Genomic DNA, 23,779 nt, shown 5'->3' with positions numbered 1-23,779 from the left:
CGTACGCATTCGTTATGAACGCGCTGCAATCTTTGGGCTAAGTTAGAATTTAAATCTGTTAGTAGAATGTCACAATAGTCAAAATGTGGCAGCACCAATGTTTGTATGATAATTATTTTTAATTGAAAAGGTAGAACATTTTTCAGGCGATTTAATAAATGAGGGATGGAGAAGATGGCCTTGCATGTGTGTGTGATTTGGACATTCCATATGAGGCCCTCGTCCATGTACACACCTAGATATTTAACAGAGGGACTGAATGGGATAATAATTTAATTCAATTTTATAGAATTTATAATAGCGGTTTTTGAAATGACACTCAGGAGGAAATTAAACGCAGAATAAATATGGGAAATGCCTGTTATTATTCGTTTGAGAAGCTTTTGTCATCTAGTCTGCCGTCAAAAAATGTGAAAGTTATAATTTATAAAACAGTTATATTACCGGTTGTTCTGTATGGCTATGAAACTTGGACTCTCACTTTGAGAGAGAAACAGAGATTAAGGGTGTTTGAGAATAAGTTGTTAGTAAAATATTTGGGGCTAAGAGGGATGAAGTTGCAGGAGAATGGAGAAAGTTACACAACGCAGAGCTGCACGCATTGTAGTCTTCACAAGTCAGTAAGTTAGTTTTAGTTTTTTTTTTTATACTGTTCTGTAGAAGTCTTAGTTTAGTTTGAGTCCTGCTTTGTTGCTCTTGTCTAACACTCTTGTTATTAATTCCTCTTCCTTTTTTTCTGCAGTCAGTGTAGTTTCGTCAGCGTATCTGATGTTATTGATCTGTGACCATCAATCCTTATGCCTACATTGATGTCATTCAGCTCAGCAGCTCTTATTACGTATTCTGTATGTAGGCTGAACAAACTAGGAGAGAGGATGCACCCTTGCCTAACTCCTTTCTTGACAGGGAACCACTCTATTTCTCCTTCCTGTAGTCGAACTCTTGCTTCCTGATCTCTATAAATCTCTTTTATCATGATAATTAAATGTGTTGGTATTCCCAACTGCAGTCAAATTCTCGACAGTAGATTGTGATCGACACAGTCAAATGCTTTGGAGTAATCCAAAAAACCTAAGAATATACTCTGTTGAAAGCCCTTTGTTTCCTCCAGAATTCATCTTAAGTTTGCGATATGGTCCCTGATTCCTCTTCCCTTTATAAAACTTGAATGTTCTGGTGGTAATTGTCTTTCTGGATAGCTTTCAAGTCTTTTGTTTATTTTAAGCATAATATTACTAACGTGTGAGGTAAGAGCTGTTGTTCTATTGCTGGCACATTCTCGGCTGTCTCCTTTCTTGGGCAGTGGTATATATACTGTATGGTTCTTTCAGTCATCTGGCCATTATTTCATTTTCCATATAAGGTTGCAAAGTTCGAAGATAATCTTTATAATCTCTTCACCAGCATTCTTGATCAACTCTATGGGGATATCATTTATCCCTGATGACTATTAGCTATATGTTTTGTAGCTCATAACACTTCTTCTTTTAAGATTAGAGGTTCATCCACATAAGGTTCCATGTTGTGTTGCACATTAATGCTGGGATCTTTTTCATATAATCAGCTTGTGTATTCTTCGCACCTTTTCATTATGTCTTATTTAGAAGTTAATAGAACTCCATCTTTGTTCTTAATTGAAAGTAATTAATTAATACGTTATGGAAAAGATTATAAGCAAACTCATGAGTTGTGTACTGGAATCTGAAAACCGATTATCTAATATCCAGAGTGGTTTTCGCAAGTACAGATCCACCGCGGACCATCTTGTTCTGCTGGAGACCGCGATTAGAGATGCTTTCCTCAAGAAGGAACATCTTGTTGCTGTTTTCTTTGATCTATAGGAAGCTTACGATACCACATGGCGTTATGGAATGGTGCAAACTCTGCATGTTTGGGGATTTTGTGGCAGTCTCCCAATGTTTATTGCAACGTTCATGGCAGAGTTGTATTTCCGAGTTCCAGTAGGCACCACACTTTCTAACGAACATCTTCAACAAAACGGCGTTCCGCAGGGGTCTGTATTAAGCGTTCATCTTTTCTGCATTGCGATCAATGTAATTGCCCACTGTGTGGGTGACTGAGTATCTTCTCTGTTTTACGTTGATGACTTCAGCTCATATTACAGCTCACGATATCTTCCATCCATCGGTCGACAGTTGCAGCTGGTCATCAACGTACTATCAGAATGGGCTGTTCGCAATGGCTTTAAATTCTCCACTCTGTAAACGCAGTGAGTCCACTTCTACAACCATCGTGGTCTTCATTCACATCCTGAACTGCCTCTTAATGGTGTGGAGTTGCAATATACAGACGCTGCGAGATTTTTTATTTCTATATTTGACCATAAATTAACGTGGGAGGCGCATATGAGTAATTTAAGATGCCGTTATGAATAGTCTGTAAATAATTTACGCCTTTTGTCAGTGGTTCGCTGGGTTGCAGACCGCATATTGCTTTTATGAGTTGATGGTACTCTTATCCGATTAACGCTGGATTATGGCTCTTTTATTTATGGCTCATCAAATAAATGTAATTACGCCTTGTAGATACTGTCCATCATCATGGGATTCGACTCACTACAGTTGCCTTCTGAACGAGTCGGATAGTTTGCCTGTATTGTGAAGCGGGGGAACCATCACTGTTCGGCGAAGTAATGTCCTGTTGTGCTTATATGTGATTAAGCTCCGCTCGCAGTCTGAGCACAATTCTTACTACTGTTTCCATCATTCGTCTCTTTACGGCCGATACAGTGAAATTCACGGAGACGTCGTCAAGCAGGCGTCCGATTTCGTGAACTGCTTTCTGATCTCGACATCCATCTACCATGAGTTCACACACTGGAGTTTGCCACCACTCCACTGTGGATTATGCGACGTCCCTTGTTTGATGTAAGTCTGAGCCGAAGTTTTAAGAATTTTACACCAGCTTTAGTTTATAGACTTTGTTTTAGTGAACTTTTATCACAATATTCAAATTATTCTTTAGATTTTGCTGACGCATCGCATGTAAATGATTATGTTTGATGCTCCTTAATTGCAAATAGACAGATATTTAAATATAAATTGAGTGAATATACCAGTGTTTCTACTGCAGAATTGTATACTTTTTACAGAGCTTTATTGTTTTTATTAGCCAACCTCGGGGCAGATATCTAATCTGCTCCAACTCTTTAAGTGCTATTCATTCTCTGCAGTCTTTCGATTCAGATTATCCCCTTGTGTTTAAGAACAAAAAAGCTATTCCACACACTCCTAAGCTCTGATTATGAAATTGGAGTAGTGTGGATTCCTGGCCATGTCGGAATTCCTGGGAATGAGGCCGCAGATGCTGCAGCCAAAGGTGGTGCTATGAATGGCACTCTGGTATATTGGCGCGAGAGATGGCAAGACTTACAAAATCCCTTGAAATATAGAATATGGTAGCAATGCGATGGATAATGGTCTGCACTATATAGAAATAAATTACGAAGTGTAAAGAATACTGTCCGAGTTGGGATTCGTCACAACGCGAAGAAGCTTTACTCACCCGATTCAGGATTGGCCATTTTATGTTTCGCAAAAACCTTTGAAAAGTGAAAACCAGTAATATGACACAAATTAATGATTGTCTACTTAAGTTTTCTTGCCCACACTAGACGTTCCTGTGACCTTCTTTGCACTTAGTTTCAACACTTAAATCTTGTTTCCTGCTTGAAGTCTCTTCTCTCCTCTCCTCTCCTCTCCTCTCCTCTCCTCTCCTCTCCTCTCCTCTTCTCTTCTCTTCTCTTCTCTTCTCTTCTCTTCTCTTCTCTTCTCTTCTCTTCTCTTCTCTTCTCTTCTCTTCTCTTCTCTTCTCTTCTCTATTTTCGCCTTTCACCCATATTCTCCATCTCATCTTTTTATCATCATCTTTACTCTTTCTTATCATAATTTTCTTCTCCGCGTACTCGTCTCCATTCCTGTTAAGACAATATATTTTACTCCAATTCCCCAATTCCTTTTCTTTATTTCAATCTTCTACTCTCTTCTCTTATCAAGTCTCAGATGCTTTTCCGTTTCCACTACTTCCATTCCTTATTCCTGTTCCTTTCTTACTCTTTACATTGCTTTTCGTCTGTATGCTATTCTATTATATTTATGCGACTTGCCTCTGATGTAAGAATTGACATTAGGTGTATAATCCTGAGCTTGAAGGGTAACTTGCGTGAAGCGGGTTGCTTGGAATCGGGCTGTGGGGGTCCTCATAGCCAGCACAGACCGCGAAGAATTTTTAAGGTGTCTTTTTCTTACGTCCACTGATTGCAGGCTGACGCTGACGGTTCCTAAAGGGGGGGGGCAGTTGAATACGTCATCGCGCTCTTCTCTCCCTCCCTCAGAAAAACAACAATAAATACAGAAGATTGCAATAGGCAGGACTGGTGGTAATATGACGAACATTTTAATGGACTTCGACCCTGAGAAAGTAACAGTTAAAGTGCCGCTTCTAAAGTTTATTAGTATCACATTGGATGGAAGAGAAAAGGCTATCAAGAATATCGGTCCATTTTACGTGAGACGCGCACTCGGCAGACTCGTTGGGAATGTCAACGGTAGTCTCCTCAACGAGAATATATCTCGAAATCAAAGTGAGATGCTGTTGAAAGCGAAGTTACTAAGGTCTTACCACGCAGAGAGTAGTGCATAGGGAATCTCTGGACGATATGTCTGAAGAAGAGATCCAACTAGAGCTGGCGGAGCACTCCGTGTCCAAGGCTTACCGTTTATTGCGTAAGCTGGACGGACTGACTGTTCCCTTGAGCACTATGTTTTTGAATTTCAAAAGACTGTCCTACCAGAATACATCCTTGTCGGGTACGATCGTGTCCCAGTTCGTGTGTATGTACCGGACCAAATGCGGTGCTTTAGGTGCCAATGGTTCGGACATACGCAAAAACGTATTAATATATATGCAAAGTGCGGTGGTGCTGACCGTGGGCATTCCCCATGTGCCAGCGCCGACAACTCTGTGAATTGTTCTGGAGACTACGCGACTAATTCTAAAAATTGCCCGAAGTTTATGGTAGAGATGAATACTCAAGAGTTCCGAATCCTAGAAAATATTACGTTTTTCGAGGTGTGTAAGCGTATTAGTGATCAACTAATAAAGTCGATGGAACAGTTCTATGCCTCAGTATGGAAAAAGTTACAGAGGAAATTGATCCTTCCACACAAACGCCACCTCTTGCAAATACACCTGGGAAGCAAATTGGATCGCTATCCAGACCTATGTGGACGTTGCCACTCAGACTGCTGACTCTCATTCAGACGCTAAATAAACTAAGATAAAGCGTCGTAAAATAGCCCACTAAAAACATTGAACAAAGGGCTGAATTTCGCCCTCTCCAAATCTACGTCAAGCTCGGAAATAGCAAATCCATTTAGGCTGCTACTTCAAACTTCCTTCTCCTCTAGCATCTGAGTACAAATGTATGATCATAACTATGCTTGAGGAATCAAAACTTTCTAAATTAATATACCTCTAGCAGAGCGCAAAGGAATACAACTGTCAAAAACCAATATAAATGTGTTGTGCCTACGAATAAGGGAAGCTGCATTGTTACCATAAATACTTCGACAAACAAGAAAATATACAATCCTCTTCCAGATCGTAAGTAGACTTATAAGTTAATGAATTTAATTTGTTATTTTACGACGCATTTTCAATTTCTGTGGTTATCTAGCATCTGAATAAGATGAAGGTGGTAATGCTAGCGGGATGAGTCCAGGTTCAGCGCCAAAAGTTATCCAGCATTTGCTCTTAATGGGTTGAGGGAAAACCTCAACCTAAAGTTTGTAAACTATACTCAGCTCACTTATTGTTATTTCCTTGAGTTTGTATAAACACCGTCTGCAGCCCAAGTGGATGTCATTAGCATCAGTGTTCTCCTGTTCCGAGGAGACGAGAGTGCTTCGTTCGAGTCCCGCGCACGTACGAGCACTTCTCAATCTTTGTTCTAGTAACTCCACTTCTCGTGAATATTCATCACTAGTAATAAAACAAAATGTTCCACATTTCAAAGTACTCCGCGCCCACTGACATAAATCCACGGGCTAAGTCGCGAGTTTCGTGTTCGTACCTCCGACTCTTAAACTGTGAGATTTGCAAAGAAATGCCATTCTGTCTTCTACGTGAGAGCATAAATTGTTAAAAGTAGCCTACCTTTGTTTTTGTAAGGAGAAGGGGCACCGTCACTGAAATAGTAGATTTTTCCCACAGTGTTGAAATTTTAGTTCAAGAAACTAATAATCTTTTTTTAAACATGTGGACAGCGGTTGTGTCGTGTTTCAGGCAATCAGAAATAATTGAATTGATAGCACTTTAACTGTAGAATCATTTTTGCAATGACTAACGAAAGGGTGTAGAGTAGCCTGATTGTTATTCGAGTGGAAGCCATGTACCTCATCTCATAACGAAGGCGTAGTACTCTGAAAAATCTAGGATTACAAAATATTCTCCGTAATTTAGTTTGCTTAATTCCGTTGTAGTTTTGATTCTTCTGAGTTGCTATAAAAGCGCCACCTTTAATGAAACTATTTTTTTCAATGAACACATGTAATATGAACTCTTCTCTGCACGTTTGTACAAGAAGCGCGTAGCCTACTTTTATCACTAAAGAACGGCAGGCAGTCACGTGCTCTGGAAAGGCAATGTAAACATCTGATACCCATCAGCAATGCTACTCATGGCGGTTTGCATAAAAGTGAGGCGCAACTTCTGAAAACAAGTAAACTCACTTTTAACATACATTATAGGAATGATCGCGAAGTTTTGAAACCGCATTTCGTCTTTTCCTTCGAAGGGGAAGAAACTGTTTTTTGATCTGGGGAAATAGGTCACATTTTATAAATATGTTTCAAGTACACAGGATGAATACTTAATGGCGTTTTCGAAGACCGGGACGTGATGGAGGATATTGTGGCGATGAAATTCGAGATAGGAACAGTCGTCATATTATTATTATTATTATTATTATTATTATTATTATTATTATTATTATTATTATTATTATTATTGGGTCATTCCATATCAAATCAATAAGGCGCTCAACCCGACCGACTCAGATTTCTTTCAAAATTTGAGGGTTTGTTTTACCTGCCGAGCTAACTAAAACTGCCGAGTTTCATTATGTCCTGTGCTTTTCGTTTTGTCAGTGGCGTTTCAAACATGAAGAAAAATAATATTTTTGTAAGCACGCCACTTCAATTAAAATTATATATCTCAACAACGTCTCCAGATAAATTTACAAAAATTGGGTGATATATTCTTAATATGTGATAGTTTTTATTGCTTATATTGTTTTCTGCATGTATTCAATTATACTAAAAAAACATGGTGAAACAATTTTCATATATTCATACTTAAAAATGCGGGGGTTCTATTTTAAGGAAAAAAATATATAGTACGCCTCAATTAGTGATATAATGAACTGATAAGTTTCAACTTAGAATCATCATTGGTTACAAAGATAAAAATTATTGTGTCACTGCAAGCGTAAGCTAACCGTGTAAGTCGCGATAATTATGCCCCACACATTCGTTGTATTTAATTATATTTGATCATATTCTTGAAAAAAAAAAATTTCGCGTGTTGTAAATTACTATTAAATAATTTTCTTTTCGATGGATTTAACGTAGCAAGTGGAGAGAGACTTTTGTTGTCATGGTATTCCTTAGGACTGTTTTGTCCGTCGAAGAGTTGAAAATATATTTCTGGCTATTCTGTGGTTACCGTTATTGTTATCAAAATTCTGGCGAGTTTTGTCTAAATTCTATGAGAAACTAAATTTTAGGGAAGAGACAGCTCTCTCAATGTGGCGAAAATTTTTCCCTTCTGTACAAGATACCAAGCTCAGCTTTCACTCTACTTCTGTCCACAATTTTGTATTGGTGAAGAATCGCCATATAGGCCCGGGCCTAGAGAAACAGATTTTGAGGGGCAGTAGTTTTACAGTACAAAAGATGTTTTCAATGCCGTTTACGCTCATGCGTGATAATAGAAACGTTTGCCATTCTTCATTGTAAGTTCTAACGATAGGCATGTATTTTGACTTCTAATCAGATTCGTCATCTTCATTATTATACACGAGCGCATGCGGACAACTCTTATTGCTGTCGGTAAATTGACACGCACACACTTTAAGAAGATCGAGTTCGGGAGAGAATGATGTCAATTTATTAATTTTATGTCAGTATTCTTCTTTCTTCCGTTCCTTCTCAGAAAGAGTCGTTTGACAATAGAATATACTTCATAATATCAAATTCAAATCAGTATTCTTGTTTAATTAAGGTTCCTCCTCTTCAGAAATTCGTAGTTCAATTTCCTGATATCTTTGCAACAGCGAAGACGTGCTCAACTCGAAACTTATTTTACAGTCATTTTCAATGCTCGTTGCATAAATATATTACCATCGAGCTGGAGATGTGACTTTTCTATTCTTTTCATTTAAGAAACGTTTTAAATAGTGTAAATTAATCCAAAATTTGCGCAGGTTTTAAGTTACTATTAAATTTTAAAACTTGAGTGGCGGTACAAAACGACTTAGTGGCTGTGATTGTAAAAAGAGGAGAAAAGAGAAGGAAGCGAAAGTTGAGGGAATAGTGTCGAAGACAAAAAAAAAATACCGAAAGGTTTTTTTTTTTGTTTGCGTCAGTATCTGCTCATAACAACAACAATAATAATTTTTATTTTGGTTTGAAAGAACAATAGGTGGTTGAGATGGAAATTCAGTCTACTTCATATGCTGTGTCTACAACAAATGTGAACAGTTTACCAGCACAGGTGGTAGTGGGCAGTGCCCCACGTGAGTGGATTCTAAATGATGCAATGCGCGAATATATCACAGTTAATGGATTTTCACAAAAATGTACATAGTTAGCCTTCAAAATCACAGAGAGCTTATCCTGTCAAAGTGAGATAATATGTTTCTAAAAAAAGCTCATTGAAAGGAATTTGATTAATTGCAAGAAAATTATAAGGGATTTTCTTCTTTGCTCTCCTAGTACCAATAGGGTGACGTCCTCTTTTGTCCGGACATGTCCTCCTTTTTAGGCCTTTGTTCTGAGTCCGGACGGATTTTTAAAAAATCAAGAAATGTCGTCATTTTCATAACTTGTATGCCTGATATTTTTTAATTATGTGATTTGACGCCTTCTCAGCAATTTGCCTGTAGATGGCAGCAGCATCGACGGAACGATCATAACTCTCTTTGCTCCTATTTGGTTGTGTTCGTTGTTTTCATTAACTGTAAAATCATTTTATATTAAGTTTTATCATACGTATGCTGTAATAAAATAGGTATTGACATAATTTAAAGTATAATGTAGGCTTAAGCCTAAATCTAAATATATATTATCTGTTCTCTGTAATAAACTATAGTTCCCTTGACTTCCAAATGTAGCTAACTGTAAAATCATCATTATTATTATTATTATTATTATTATTATTATTATTATTATTATTATTATAGTTTTCATAATTATTTTGTAATAAAATAGATATTAATGTATATTTAAGTATGAATATAAGCCTGAATCTCTGTTGTAATTATTTTGTAGTAAAATAGATATGGACGTAATTTAAAGTATAATAAGACTAAAACTAAATACATATTTTCTGTCCTCCTTTTTCGAACAATGTCCTCCTTTTTGAAACTTTGTGTCCTCTTTTTTATCGATGTGAATCTGATCACCCTAAGTACCGGGAAAATGTAGTGTGCACCTTGTCGGCTTTTGGAGGAGGTGGAACTGGTGATAATCAATGATTTAATGACTGGAAGAATTTAGAATCACGAGTAATTCACCTTGAGAAGTAACTGGTCATATGAATTGTTTGATAACTTTGAAAAAAAAAGCAAATTTCTCGAGAAGAATTGATTTGAAAATAACTCAGCAAACGGAAGAAATTAAGTAGTGGATGACGTTGTTGAAACCAGTACAGTGAAACCTGCCTTTGCGGTCACTTCATTTAAACGGCCACCTGACCAAAAGGCCAATTTTCTCTGGAACCAATTGGATTTTCCATAAGATCAATACAAATTCTCTCTTTATTTAGCGGCCACCTCTTGCGCCGACCAGCGGCCGGGGTCTATTTGGTTTGGAATCTGACTATAAGAGTCCACTGTCCAACAAAAAATCTTTTCACGGATACTGTCTGACCTATGTTTTCAATGGTTAGAGGGCAGGAAGCAATGTCAAGAGGACAATAGCTGAGTGTACAACAGTATACCCTCCATATCTTGGGGTTAGTTGGTTACTGTTTTATGACTCTTTTGTCACTTTCCACTCCGACCCTGCACAGCTTTAAATTCTTACTCGTTTTTAAAGGATTGAAACACGGACTTTTTCTATCGAAAATGTCATAGTATGTTTTAGGTCAGTAGTTAACCATTGGAATTTTTATATTTTTTTCTCCTCTTTCTATCTTTCTCTATTTGGGCCAGCTTTTACGAATTTTTCTTCTTTTCATTCAGTTGATTCAGAGGAATTGTGAAGTTAGTTTCAGAGAGAAATCATATCTAACAATAAATTTAGAGTGGTGTTAAGTTTAGAGACGAGACGAAAAATGATTGAAGAAAGTGAAAAGGGAACTGTGCGAGAAAAATTGCAGATATATTCAAATGTGGAAGGACACAAATAAAGGGTATAATTAAGAATAAAGATGAAATATTAAAAGAATGAGAGAAAAATATGCGCGGAGGCCAAAAAAGGAAGAGACAATCTGTGTTTAGTAATGTGAATGATTTCGTTTACGAATGGTTCAAGTGTGCGAGGGCGAAGAAATTGCCAGTAAGCGGGTCTATAATTCAAGAGAAAGCTCTTGAAATTACCAAAGAACTCAATGTAAGCAATTTTTTTGCTAGTAATGGGTGGTTAGAGCGGACATCACACGTCCATTGATCAAGGTATTATCCATTAATTTAAACTGAGGTACCGCAAGCGAGTTTTGAAAAGGCTAGTTGCAAGAATGGAAGAGGCTGACATTAATATGCACAATTGTTGTACGCACACAGTACTAAAAAGTGAATGAAATTCAGTATTTTCATGCTGATTCATAATAACCGCAACCTTAATCAAGCGGCCACCTGATAAAACGGCCATTTTACAAGGTAACTTCAGATGGCCGTTTTAGACAGGTTTCACTGTAGTTGCAATCGTAAAAACATTGACCAGTCGAGGGCTTCCTCTTGAGGAAAAGACGACAATTTTGGGTTTGTGCATAATGAAAATGCAATGATGTGTCTGGAGTTGATTAGTGAGTTTGATCCATTTCTTGCGGAGCACATATTTTCCTAAAGCGGCAATAAAGGAAAAGGTTTCGTTTCCTATCTTTCCTTTTGCCACGTTTGAGGAATTCATTAAAATAATGAGAAAGTAATCAAATTTATTGTGTAAGAACTTAAAGTACCGAAGTAAAGTGTTGATTCTATCTACACCAGACTTATGTTATGTTGACCAGATATGATATGTGAAAGAAGATGGAACTCCTGCGGAGCGTTTCTTCCGTTTCATTCCTAATGGACTGATCTGAAGAGTTACGACAAGCGGTTTTGACTTCACTAAACGAGCTTGAAACTGATGTAGCAGATTGCAGGGGATAGCCATGTGACAATGCTAGTAATAAGTACACAGGGCTGCAAGCAAGAAGTAAACCCACTGGCAGAGTTCAGACCGTGCGCAGGACAATCCTCATCTCTAGTGCTACCGAATCTTGTCGGTTTTCTTCCACTTTTTTTTTTAATATCTTTTAGAAACATTATGTATTTTTCTCATCTGGGAAAGCATCTGAAAACCTTTGCAAAAGCAATCGAAAGTCCTTCGCCTACTCGTTGGTCAGCTCGTGATGATATCTGTCGAAGTCTTCTCGAGGGATGGAAAGAGATAATTTCCACTTTGACATTGAAAATGGTATCACCCAGAACAATTTGACGCGATGCGAAGCAATTGGGATTCTACGGCAACTTTAATCACTGGAGATTGGAATCATGACCTGTCTATGGGGTGATATTCTTACAAGAATGAATGTCACACGTAAGAAATTACAAAGTGTGAACATTGATATAGTAATTGTGTATGAACTGTATGGAAATCTTGAAGAATATTTCAAAGAAGTATAGTCAAGAACAAGGCAAGAATCTTAGTGAAGTTGATGTCTATGATAAAGAGAAAAGGAGGAAAAAAAAAGTCTACCAGATTTTTCGACGTCAGTCCAGGCGAAAGTGACAATGAAGAGCAATGAAATCCTTCGGTGAACTTCAAAACATCTGGAAAAGATGTCATAAAGGGAGCGAAAATCTTTCACGAGCACTTTTCGACCGATATCGAGCCTGCATTTGTTAATAAACATTTGCACTTCAAAGCACACCTGAAATCAAATGGCCAAGAAATTACTTCTTTTATACAACTTTCACAAAAAATTCGACAGGATGACTTACAGTGCATATCAATATCCTAAACTGGATACTGCTGTTACGATTTTTCTGCATACGATGACAACAATCTGCTCTGCTGAACGATCGCTTTCCGCTCTCAAACGATTGAAAGGCTATCACAGACGATAATGACAGAAGAAAGGCTTAGTCACTTAGCAGTTCTACAAATTTAAAGTGATATTACGTTGACACTGAACTATGAGGATGTGATAAATACCTTCGCCGAGCGAGGAGCAAGACGTAGAGCATTGTAGGACATTGCCACAGGGTTGAACTGCAGCGTCTGGGAATTTCTTTGAATATTCCCAAAAGTTCTCACAATGAACTAGTTGTTCTGCATAGTGCCGATCAAAACTCTGAAAGCAAGTATGAGCCTCCTGAGAGACACGTGCTGAAATGTCCTTTGCCTCAATAATCCTATGCATGCTGAATCTGCCACGTTTGCACTGCATTCATGTTATTAATGTCCGAGCTATCTCTGACACTATTTGTTGCACTAGAAAAACTCTGCTCATTATTTCTTGCTCTCAGTGGACTGTAATTGGTTTTACAGGATTTCTAAATTGTGCATAATTCTATGAAAGAAATAAGACCTGAAAATAAATTCATCATCTTTCAAATTTAGTCTTAGTCCCCTTGCTTCTTGAATGCTGCTGTCTTTAATTTAGGGAAACATTGAATTAATGAGTCTTTGTGTTCATACACAACATTCACTGTACACGAGTTGGAGCATTGGATTTTTCAAAGGATCCCCAGTCGGTCTCTTTTGTTGCTAGAAGAAGTTAGCCGCACGGTCCACCCCGGTCATTAAGGGACGCGTGCGGAAATTTCTAGGCGCGCAGTTGTCACATTTTACATTAACTTCGCCACGTGGGGTTGAAACAATCGTATATTTATTTCTATACAACAAATTGTACTTTCATTCAATCAATCACGAATTAATTAATGGTTAATTTTGAGTTACTGTGTGTATAAAGATCCGTTACAGAACCAATGTACGGTCAACTTCTTCAAACTAATATATTAAATTCGTATTTATATCAATAATAATAATAATAATAATAATAATAATAATAATAATAATAAAAAGTAACACCGAAAGAATATTGTCAATTTGTGTTTTATGTCTAAATCCGCAGCGAAATCTGAAATGTTATGTAATAAAATATGACAACATTTTGCTTCTCTTACCTCTTTCGTCGTCACTCTCTCCTAAATGAATCACAAATGTCTCTTGGTGATTGTTACTGTCGTGCTTAATATAATTCTGTTCCGTTTTAATTTCACGTTGAACACAGGAGGACCAATTATGGGAGCTCCATCACGCAGAAGTTAACACACTAGACTCAAGTCGGAGTAATATTGTTTTTCCTAACAAAGACTTTAGTTGATGCCAGTTCCAAAGGTCGAGCTGGTTGGCGCAGTTGGTACAGCGCTGGCCTTCTATGCCCGAGGTTGCGGTTTCGATCCCGGGCTAGGTCGATGGCGTTTGTGTGCTTAAATGCGACAGGCTCATGTCAGTAGATTTACTGGCATGTAAAAGAACTTCTGCGGTATAAAATTTCGGCACACCGGCGACGCTGATATAACCTCGGCAATTGGCAGCGTCGTTAAATAAAACATAACATTTAACATTTCCAAAGGATTTAGAACAGAGTGCGCGTGGTACGAAGGAAGTCGTAACACTTCGTGTCCAGATAAGGCTACGAGCTCCACACTGCATGTTTCTTACTAATATTGGCTGATTTGATTTCCTGCAACATAACTCCCTTGATGGTTATGGGGTTGGGCACGGTAATATTATTGTGACTCATAGGCCTAAAGTTAATTATGTCTTTAACATTGCTGTTCATCCATCATTGCTATCTTGGAGTTGTAAAAAAGAAACTAAGTAATTTACATGATACTCCGTAAAACAAATAATAATAATAATAATAATAATAATAATAATAATAATAATAATAATAATAAAATTACAGAAGACTTTCAAACAGCGAACAAAACACTTGTGAATTGTTTGAACATATTAAGAAAGACTGCAGTTACGTAGTGTTAGCATTCAGGCAAGAATTGGCAACATTTATGTTTGTCTCAGAAAGCGGTAACAGAGATTACCCCATCCCCGAGTGGACAGAAAAGGTTGGGGGGACCGTCTTACTTCAAAAGGCCACCGCTCAGCGTGCGGTATCCTCTGTCTTTAACTGGGGATGCATTGAGCGATCACAGAAAAAGAAGCCAGCGAGAACCTGCAAAGTTTGTAAATCTCACAAGAAAGAAGCGAAACAACGTGGGGGTGCAAACAATGTTTTGTACTGGACTCTTTCGAAACTTAACATACTGTTCAAACTGTTACCAAATTATGAGTATAATATCACAATTTGTAGTAAAAGACCCATGTTTATTGCAAACGACCTCCACCTGCATTTAAATGCCACTTACCGCACACCACCAATTCACTGTCTGCGCGTGAAGATTTAAATAGAGATTCCAGGTAATAAACCCGTCCTTTTAAATCTTACTGCATGAACTTAAAGGTAGCAACAAGCAAACTTTAGAAAAGAGTCAATAATGAAAATTTGTTAAAGGCAGGTGTCGAATTAAATACGTTCATTCTGGTGTACTGCTTTCGTTAGAAGATATCTTAAGTTCATGGACTCAACTCGGTTTGATCTATTCAGGGTGATGGACAGAATACGTTCTGAATCAGACCTTCAATTTCAGGCTGGCTTTGAAGAGGCTGAAAATGTGAATTGCAACAAATGTCAAGTGTAGCATGATGAAGTGTCCCTAAAAGAAGGCAAATTCGAAAAAAAAAACACATTCTCGATAAAATGTGGACTTAACACGTTTTGATTACGAGCTCCTCAAATACGTTCAATAAAGTTTCATCGTCAACATTTTTACATTACTTAAAAAAACACACATCAGTTTTTCATTCCAGTGATTCTGCATATTTCTTTTAGTAAAATGCTCGTGCACACAATTTTAATATCTGAATATTTTTTACACAAATTAAGTCCACATCTGACATTAATTTTCGTAATGTGAACGGCTTTCTTGTTAGCAGCTATTGTACTATACTGTAAAATATAGTGTTGAATATGTATGACAAATTTTGATGTACTGTATACATACAAATTGGCACCACCATTGCATCTTTCCAATCTCGCGGGACAGTACCATTGTTAATTGATATTTAAAATATACGCACTAGATAGGGAATCATGGCTTCCTCTCCAAATTTTAGTACGTCTCCGGCGATACCATCAGGTCCTACTGATTTATGAGTTTTCAATTTAGAGATCCTTCTCCTTATGTCCCTAGGCTTGATAGAAAACTGACCCGTATTTTCCACAGAAGCTAAGTGTGGTACTATTGTCCTCATCCCAAAAACAGTGGCATAATAGGAATTTAATTTTTCTGTTTTTTCGCTGTCCTGTACGATTAATTGATTGCGGTCAATTTGGCAATAGTACAGGGGTAATTTGGCAATACGATTAAAAAATAAATTTTTCAAAATAAAACGGCGGTACAAGGTTTATAAGACTTAATTTACTGGGTCAAGAAATCACTAAATACCATAAACACAAAACCTTCAAAACACTCCCAACCGCAGCCCGCATATCGATCATCTTTGGAATATTTTTCAGAATAATGTCCTCGTTTCCTTGGCATATCTGCATCACACCACACACAGTGCTGCATTGAAGACTGTAAAAATCCCTCATACGTCCCTACTCTTAAATTTTACCATCGAGTACACATTCTTGTTCTAAGAGAGCAGTAATATATCACTATAAAGAAAAATGACTAATTCACACTACTCTGTAGAAGACTTTTTTGCTAAGAAGAACATAAAACGAGCTAAGGCATGATGAGTAATTAACAGAAAATATTAATTATATAAATGGCTTACCTTATAATATGGAATCTCAGATTTTTATATGTAATGCACAAATAAACATAGGTAATGAACAACACTTTTCTTCCGTCTTTGTATACACACGTCCACACAACCACCACGTTCACAGGGAGTATTCAACACTTCTTTCAAACTTATTGTTTGACTTATTCCATAGATTGCTTTGAGGGAAAAGAAAGGGGGTAAAAAAGGGGGTAAAAATCTTAAGACTTAATGTTGTTTCAGCTCGAATATGTTTCTATTAGTAACAATATTTGCCACTATAATGCGCGGATTCGAATGCACCGAAAACTAAAAGTACACTCAGATGTTGCACTCAGATCGTGTCATTGAACTTCTTAAAACTGTGGAGGAAATTTGGCAACAGAAGAAATACAAGAATATTGCGAAATTTCCCATATTGACAAATTTTCCGAGTTTCCCCTACATATCAGCCAGAACCTCAATCAGAGGTATCTCTAGGTTTATAGAATAGTTTTTATGTGAATTATTTTGTTACAGAAAACACGTAACGTTGTGTGAAAACCACAGTGCTGGACTCAAATTTCTCTTAGCGCATGCATGATTATTCGTTGTCAATTTAACACCCTGTGTTATCATACCGATCGATGCCATGTCATACAAGTCTCAACGTATGTTCATCTACTTTTATGTTAAAATGTTAGGATATATGTTTAGATCAAGACACTCCTAAGGTTTTAAAATGCGTAGAGTAGTACACTGGCTTTCAAAGACCTACAATTTTCTTATTAACTAATGTAATTACTGGCTTTTAGGGAACCCGGAGGTTCATTGCCGCCCTCACATAAGCCCGCCATCGGTCCCTATCCTGAGCAAGATTAATCCAGTCTCTATCATCATATCCCACCTCCCTCAAATCCATTTTAATATTATCTTCCCATCTACGTCTCGGCCTCCCCAAAGGTCTTTTTCCCTCCGGCATCCCAACTAACACTCTATATACATTTCTGGATTCGCCCATACGTGCTACATACCCTGCCCATCTCAAACGTCTGGATTTAATGTTCCTAATTATGTCAGGTGAAGAATACAATGCGTGCAGTTCTGTGTTTTGTAACTTCCTCCATTCTCTTGTAACTTCATCCCTCTTAGCTCCAGATATTTTCCTAAGCACCTTATTCTCAAACACTCTTAATCTATGTTCCTCTCTCAAAGTGAGAGTCCAAGCTCAGAACCATAAAGAACAACCGGTAATTTAACTGTTTAATAAATTCTAACTTTCAGATATTTTGACAGAAGACTGGATTCGTTATCAGATGATACACTATATGGTTCGTATGCAGAGATTAAGAAGAAGGCAGAACATAGAAAAGATTGAAGAATGTTAGGTTTGCAGTGAAATACCTGACCTTGGATAGACAACTCTGAATAATAATAATAATTATTGTTATTATTATTATTATTATTATTATTATCATTATTATTATTATTATTAGACGCTCTAGCAAACCGGTCTGGAAAGAATGGCATAAAAATTAATGTTTCCAAAACTAATGCCATAACCAGAGAAAAATTTTTAAGTAAATAAATATTTTCCTGCTTGTAAATAAATGACTGTAACTAATATTAAAATTAGGAATAGGTCATAAATTTATATATGAAATTCTCTTCCTCAAAGAAACATATTTTTACAAATTTTTAATATAAATATAGGCCTACATAAATTAAAGTAAACACAATGTGAAGGTATTTTGTAATGTGTGATTGTAGAAATCTTCTGTCTATTGCACCACAGTCGTGAGCGTGATCTTGACTGCACTTGGCTACTTTATTGTGTAGGGACTGTGAATCCCCTGTTGCATCATGCGCTACGCATACGGAATTTTTTTCAGTCACTTGTGTTGTCTTTATTAATTGAGACAATATATATGGAAAGTAAGTGTGATATCGAAAATCAGGTCAAATGTTATTTCTCGTTATCATGAATATGCTGCTGAGTTTAAAGCAGTAGTCTTCAGCACTCGCTGAAATGTGCAACGGGTACGCGGTGCCGTCCCATGTTCACCGTCGTGCAGCAGGGAGAGATAGAGAGCATACCCGCTAGCAGCTACGCAGTGCACTATGGTGCACTGTGTTCTCAGCGGGTAAGACATGCTAGTAGTGCTGTTCATCGGAGTGACTACTACGCGGAGGAATCGGAGATTACGAATAAAGCTCTCCACCAGTGATCTCCGGTACTATCGTAGGTGGAACAGGGAACATACGGAAGGATGCGGTGGTTCGGAGCGAAGCGAAGGTGGAGGACGTAGAGCTGAAGGACGACCGACGCGTACGGAACGAGGATAGTTGTGAGTGGAATAAAATTACACCAAATCGTATATCCGTCGCATGGAAATTCTTTAATTTAGTTGGAGATAATAATAAAGTCCCACGCTGTTAACTTTATCGGCGAATTTACTCTAAGGTTGGTGGTACTTCGAATTTGTTAGACCACTTGAAGCGATCGCACAATCGCGAACTTGAAGAAACTAAGTAATAAATTTAACTATTCAAAACACTTTTGAACTCTTTTAAAAAGCGCGTTTACTTTGATTTATATATAAAAGTTCTAATAAATAATTTCGTGGTTTTGTGTGCAGACAGAGTAACATTGCGAATGAAAAACTGAAACGCAGAAGAATTTCAGCAAAAAAAGGACCCTCTAAGGTTGATCCAGCATATTGTTACGAGATGAAACTCCAAACTTCAGTGAGGAGCCGCTTACTTGAAATGAAATACGAGTATGAGTTGGTGATTGTGTTGCCAGAAAAGCCAAACGCTCCTAGGACGCTAACAGGTCCGTATTTGGAATTCTCTATGGCGTGGATCAGGTTAGATAGATTCTCTGATTAGGTCTAAATTTTAAAATTTAGGTATGTACCTAAGTGTTTAGGCTAACATTAAGAGCCGCGGTTGTGGTACTCGAACTTGCTGTCAAAAATAAATTATTACCATTCAGATACACATTGACGGTTAATTAGTGATATCATCGTTTTCGTAGTTTTAAAATTACGCAAAACATTTGATACGATTGTTCCAAAGGTCCACAGTCTAGAAAAAAAGTCTTGAAATTTCTATAAAACGCAACTTTCGAGGCAATAAAAATCATACATAATTATGGAATATTTAAAAGGCAACTTGAGTTATCACATGAAAATATTGAGTTTCATTCTGAAACTAAAGAAACGTGTGGTAATAATATAATTACAATTATCCTTAAGTTGATATCCGCTTATATTTTTTATTACAGAGAAAGAGTGACGCGTTTTAGCAGAGACAGTTCAAATATTGACACCCTTTAACACAATGATCACAATCCTGTCTGGTGAAGAATCTTAATAAATTATTTTGGACAGTAAACTTTAACCCATTGATACCACACGTTTCTTATGTTCCATTCTAAAACTCCCTTAATATATTTTAAGTTAAAGTAAACCGATTAGAATAATAATTGACAAAAACTGTTTGTGAATAAACGAGTGTTTCCAGGAAAATCATAAATGTTTACATTAGCTAGTGAAAAGCTTTACTTCTGCGTTAGTTTTCAGTCAATTTTAATGTTATTAATTTGATCAATGACATAAAACTAATACACCTTTCCACATATACTATGAATTTCAAAACTAGAAAAAAAAATCTGTCAGCTAACATAGTACTTCAGGCAAAACAAGAAAAAAAGAAGAGCCGAAGAAAGAGAGAGAGAGAGAGAGAGAGAGAGAGAGAGAGGTAAATAAAAAAAGAGAAAATAAACAACAAAAAATTACACACTTATTCTAAAAGATACGCGGACGTCAGCGGACTCCAATCACTACCTGATCCGATTAAAGGAATGCTCAGCGGAAAATGTATGTCTGCGCCACAGCACATATATAACCTGCGCGACATCAATCGGAGGTAACCGAAGGTCTCCGATTGAAAGCGCACAAACAACCGCTCCGGAGAAAAACCTATCATAAGCAGTACTAGATGCTAGCCCCAGCGTGCACTGTGCTGACGATCCCTGGTTTAAAGGAATATTTACATGTAACGGCAAAATTCTATACTGTAAAAAATATGAGAAGTATGTAAAAGCAGACCAGCTAACTCAAGTCACTCAGCAAAGAAGGTCAAGACTCAAATGAAATTGAGAATTTGCGTGTCAGTGACTAAAATATGCTATTTTATTGTGACGTAAGAAGTCCTTCTCTAGGTATAATGCAGTGAGTTGATAATAGACATTAATTTGAGATGAACAACTTGGAAGAGGTACTATTCATTGTCCAGCGCAACAACGAAGTATTTTCATCCATCAATGTCTCGCCATAATTGACGAGTAATAGTGTTTACCTTACATACAAAATTAGTTTGATTACTAGACATCGGATTTTTAGGCACTAAAAATTGCAGTTTTAGGCGCCTAAAATAAGCTCAAAATTTGTAAAATTAGGCTCTATTTTAATGAAAATAGGCATTTTAGGCACATCAAGGTATCATACTTATTTCTTTCACTGAAATTTTTAGTTATACACTAAAATACGCACAAAAAAGTATGTTTAAACATTAAAAAAGAATACTATATTATATTTATAAACAGAGCTGCACAAATTTAATATATTGAAACTAATGAAATAATGATTATTGATATCAAGATTACTCATTTTAAGTTATTGAAATTCAGTTCCATGCTCAGACTTTATTATAATTATCTGCACAGTACACCACCAGAATTTTTTCTAAATTCTCCACAGTTAACCTTTGCCTTTTGTCACTGAGAATCATTTTGAAAGCAGAAAAACTTCTTTCAACCGAAAGTGATGTGAGAGGCGCAAATGTTAAATTAGGTACAATAGAAACATCAATATTTACTGCAACATTTACACTTTCCCTCGATATCACTCTTGATACTTTTTCCAACAATGAAAATCCTACATTCTTATTTAATACGTTGTCCCACTTATTTTTAACTTTTTTCCCAGTTTCGCCCAAAGCAGAATGTATGTTCACTTGAGCTTCCTTTACTATTGCTATTTGGCTACAAAGAGATTGTTTTTCACGTTCTAATTGTTCAATGCTTGCAGGTATGAAAGAAAAGTTTGATGTTATGTAGGCAATATCGTTTTTCACTCGTGAGTCATTCAGACAATCTTTCACTGCTTTCACACACGCTGCACTATCAGTTTCAGGTAATTTATCAATAACTGTGACCACTTCTTTAAAATACTTAGAATAATACACCACTGACTGAATCCAGGTTCCCCATCGTGTAACAACCGGCTGAGGTGGGAGTGGGATATCTGGAAAGTTCTCTCTGAATATTGAAATCCTGGATGGGGCTTTACAAAAACATTTTTTGTGTTAGAAATAAACGAATTGACAAGAGGAAATTCATTCCGGATTGTTTCAGAAACCCTGTGAAGGCCATGTGCTAGACAGGTTACATGCGTGAGGTTAGGATAAAATGTTTTAAGAAGTGGAGCTGCAGCAACCATGTATGAGGCAGCATCAGTACAAAACAACAGAACTTTAGAATCGTCTATATTACCTGAGTATAAAGACTGTAGGCCTTTATTTAAAAAATAAGCAATGGCTTGGCTATTCACTTTCGAAAGTTCCTTAACACATACGAGTTGTGGAATCGAAGGTCCATCAGGACTAAGTTTTCCTACTACCATATTTGCTATATACCTATTCATAGGATCTGAGGTTTCATCCACAGAGACCCATATGTAAGAATCACCTATATCCTACCGAATGGAAGCTAAAGTTTCATTGTATATTCTGTCTAAGTAATTTTTTCTTAGGGTCGACTCAGATGGGATATTTTGTTTGCAGTATTTTTGTAAAAACTGTCTTAAAACCGGATTTTCAATTGCATTCCAGGGAATATTAGCAGCAACAAACGGTCTGGTTAAATCAACATAGAAATTGCTGCTGAGATTGGATGAAGTAGGCTGTGTTAGTAAAGTTTGTTGCAGTTGATTTTTCTGCTGAGCTTTAGTCTTATGAGCCGCTCCTTGTACATGCTGCTTTAGGTGGCACTTCTTTTCTTGCGAAATCTAAAAATGTAAACTAACTGAATTAAAATAAAATCCTAATTGTTGTATTGCCGTATTTCTATCACAAAGTTAGTGGGTTCGAACAATCAAAATTTTAATGACCTGCAAATACTTTAACTATCGGAATTTAAAATTTTAAAGTGTAGTGGTCTTAAAAAGAATAATTATACCTCAGGATAGCTCAGTCAATGTATAAATATTATAGGCCTACTCATTAAAATTAATAGAATTTATATATTTCAATTATTGTTACATACCTGTTTGCTACAAATCTTGCAGAATATTATTTTTCCATCATAAGTGAATTCTGAATATTCTGTTAGCCATTGCCGGATCAATGTAGATTTTGCACTTATATTTTTCGGCATTATCGCGTTAAACTTCACAGGAAAACGTCCTACCGCTCAAAACTTCTCAACACAAATAAGGTGAGGGAAAGAGCAACTGTTAACGAGCATTCAAATGAACCGTTGTTATTGAGATTCAATTGGACAAAAATACAAAGTTCCACTTATTGTTGCATTTCCTGGTAGTGTTAACACTAGGAGAGCCATTCTTTTAAATATTTTGTAACGGTTTACCCTACTAATTCGCAGTTTTACGACTTTTCATAAATATTTCAAAAACACTCTTTCTCCAAAAATTGTGATTTTACGACACTCTGAAGGGCAGTACAGCTAATCGGTTTCAGACCGAAAACAGTCATTTTTATAGTATAGTATATCTCTGAATCGGTAGCAGCACATGTTGTGGTTGTTGCCTGCTTCAAAACTAAGGTTGGTTCTTTGTCAGCATTTTTGCCTCCAAACATGTTAAATTCGGTGAAATCTATTGCGAGTGTCGTGAGATTCAAAACATTTTGTTTCCTTTATCAATGGTTTCATGGCCGGTGTGAAGCAAACTTTCCACTTTTTAAATGCCTTAAATTTCGCAGTGAATGTATGTATAAATTATAAAAAGTAAGAGTAAAATGCGAAACTTTACAGTGAGTTAGGCATTTTTAGGCGAATATTAACAAATTAGGCTCTAATAACCGTTTTAGGGCATTTTAGGGCACTATAAAACTCTTTGAATAGCTTTCAATTTCCATGAAACACAAATATTAATAATTATTTTTACTTTTCTCCTAAAGAAACAAAATAGGCATTTGCCCTAGAATCCGATGTCTGTTGATTACATAATACCGAACCAAACTAAGGTAAGTGTCCCTAAGTTCGCCACCATAAGCAAATTTATTTTCAATTGATGAAGTCTTATTTCGAAAGTATAAAAAATTGCGTTGCAATATTCATATTAAAGAACATCTTAAATAATAATTTCGTAAAGAATAATGTACTCCTCCTCGTACAAAAACAAAAAATACAGGGTGTTGCAATC

The sequence above is a fragment of the Periplaneta americana genome, chromosome 16, assembly GCF_040183065.1.
Source record: "Periplaneta americana isolate PAMFEO1 chromosome 16, P.americana_PAMFEO1_priV1, whole genome shotgun sequence".
In the NCBI taxonomy this organism is placed as follows: Eukaryota; Metazoa; Arthropoda; class Insecta; order Blattodea; family Blattidae; genus Periplaneta; species Periplaneta americana.
This window is presented reverse-complemented; position numbering follows the sequence as displayed.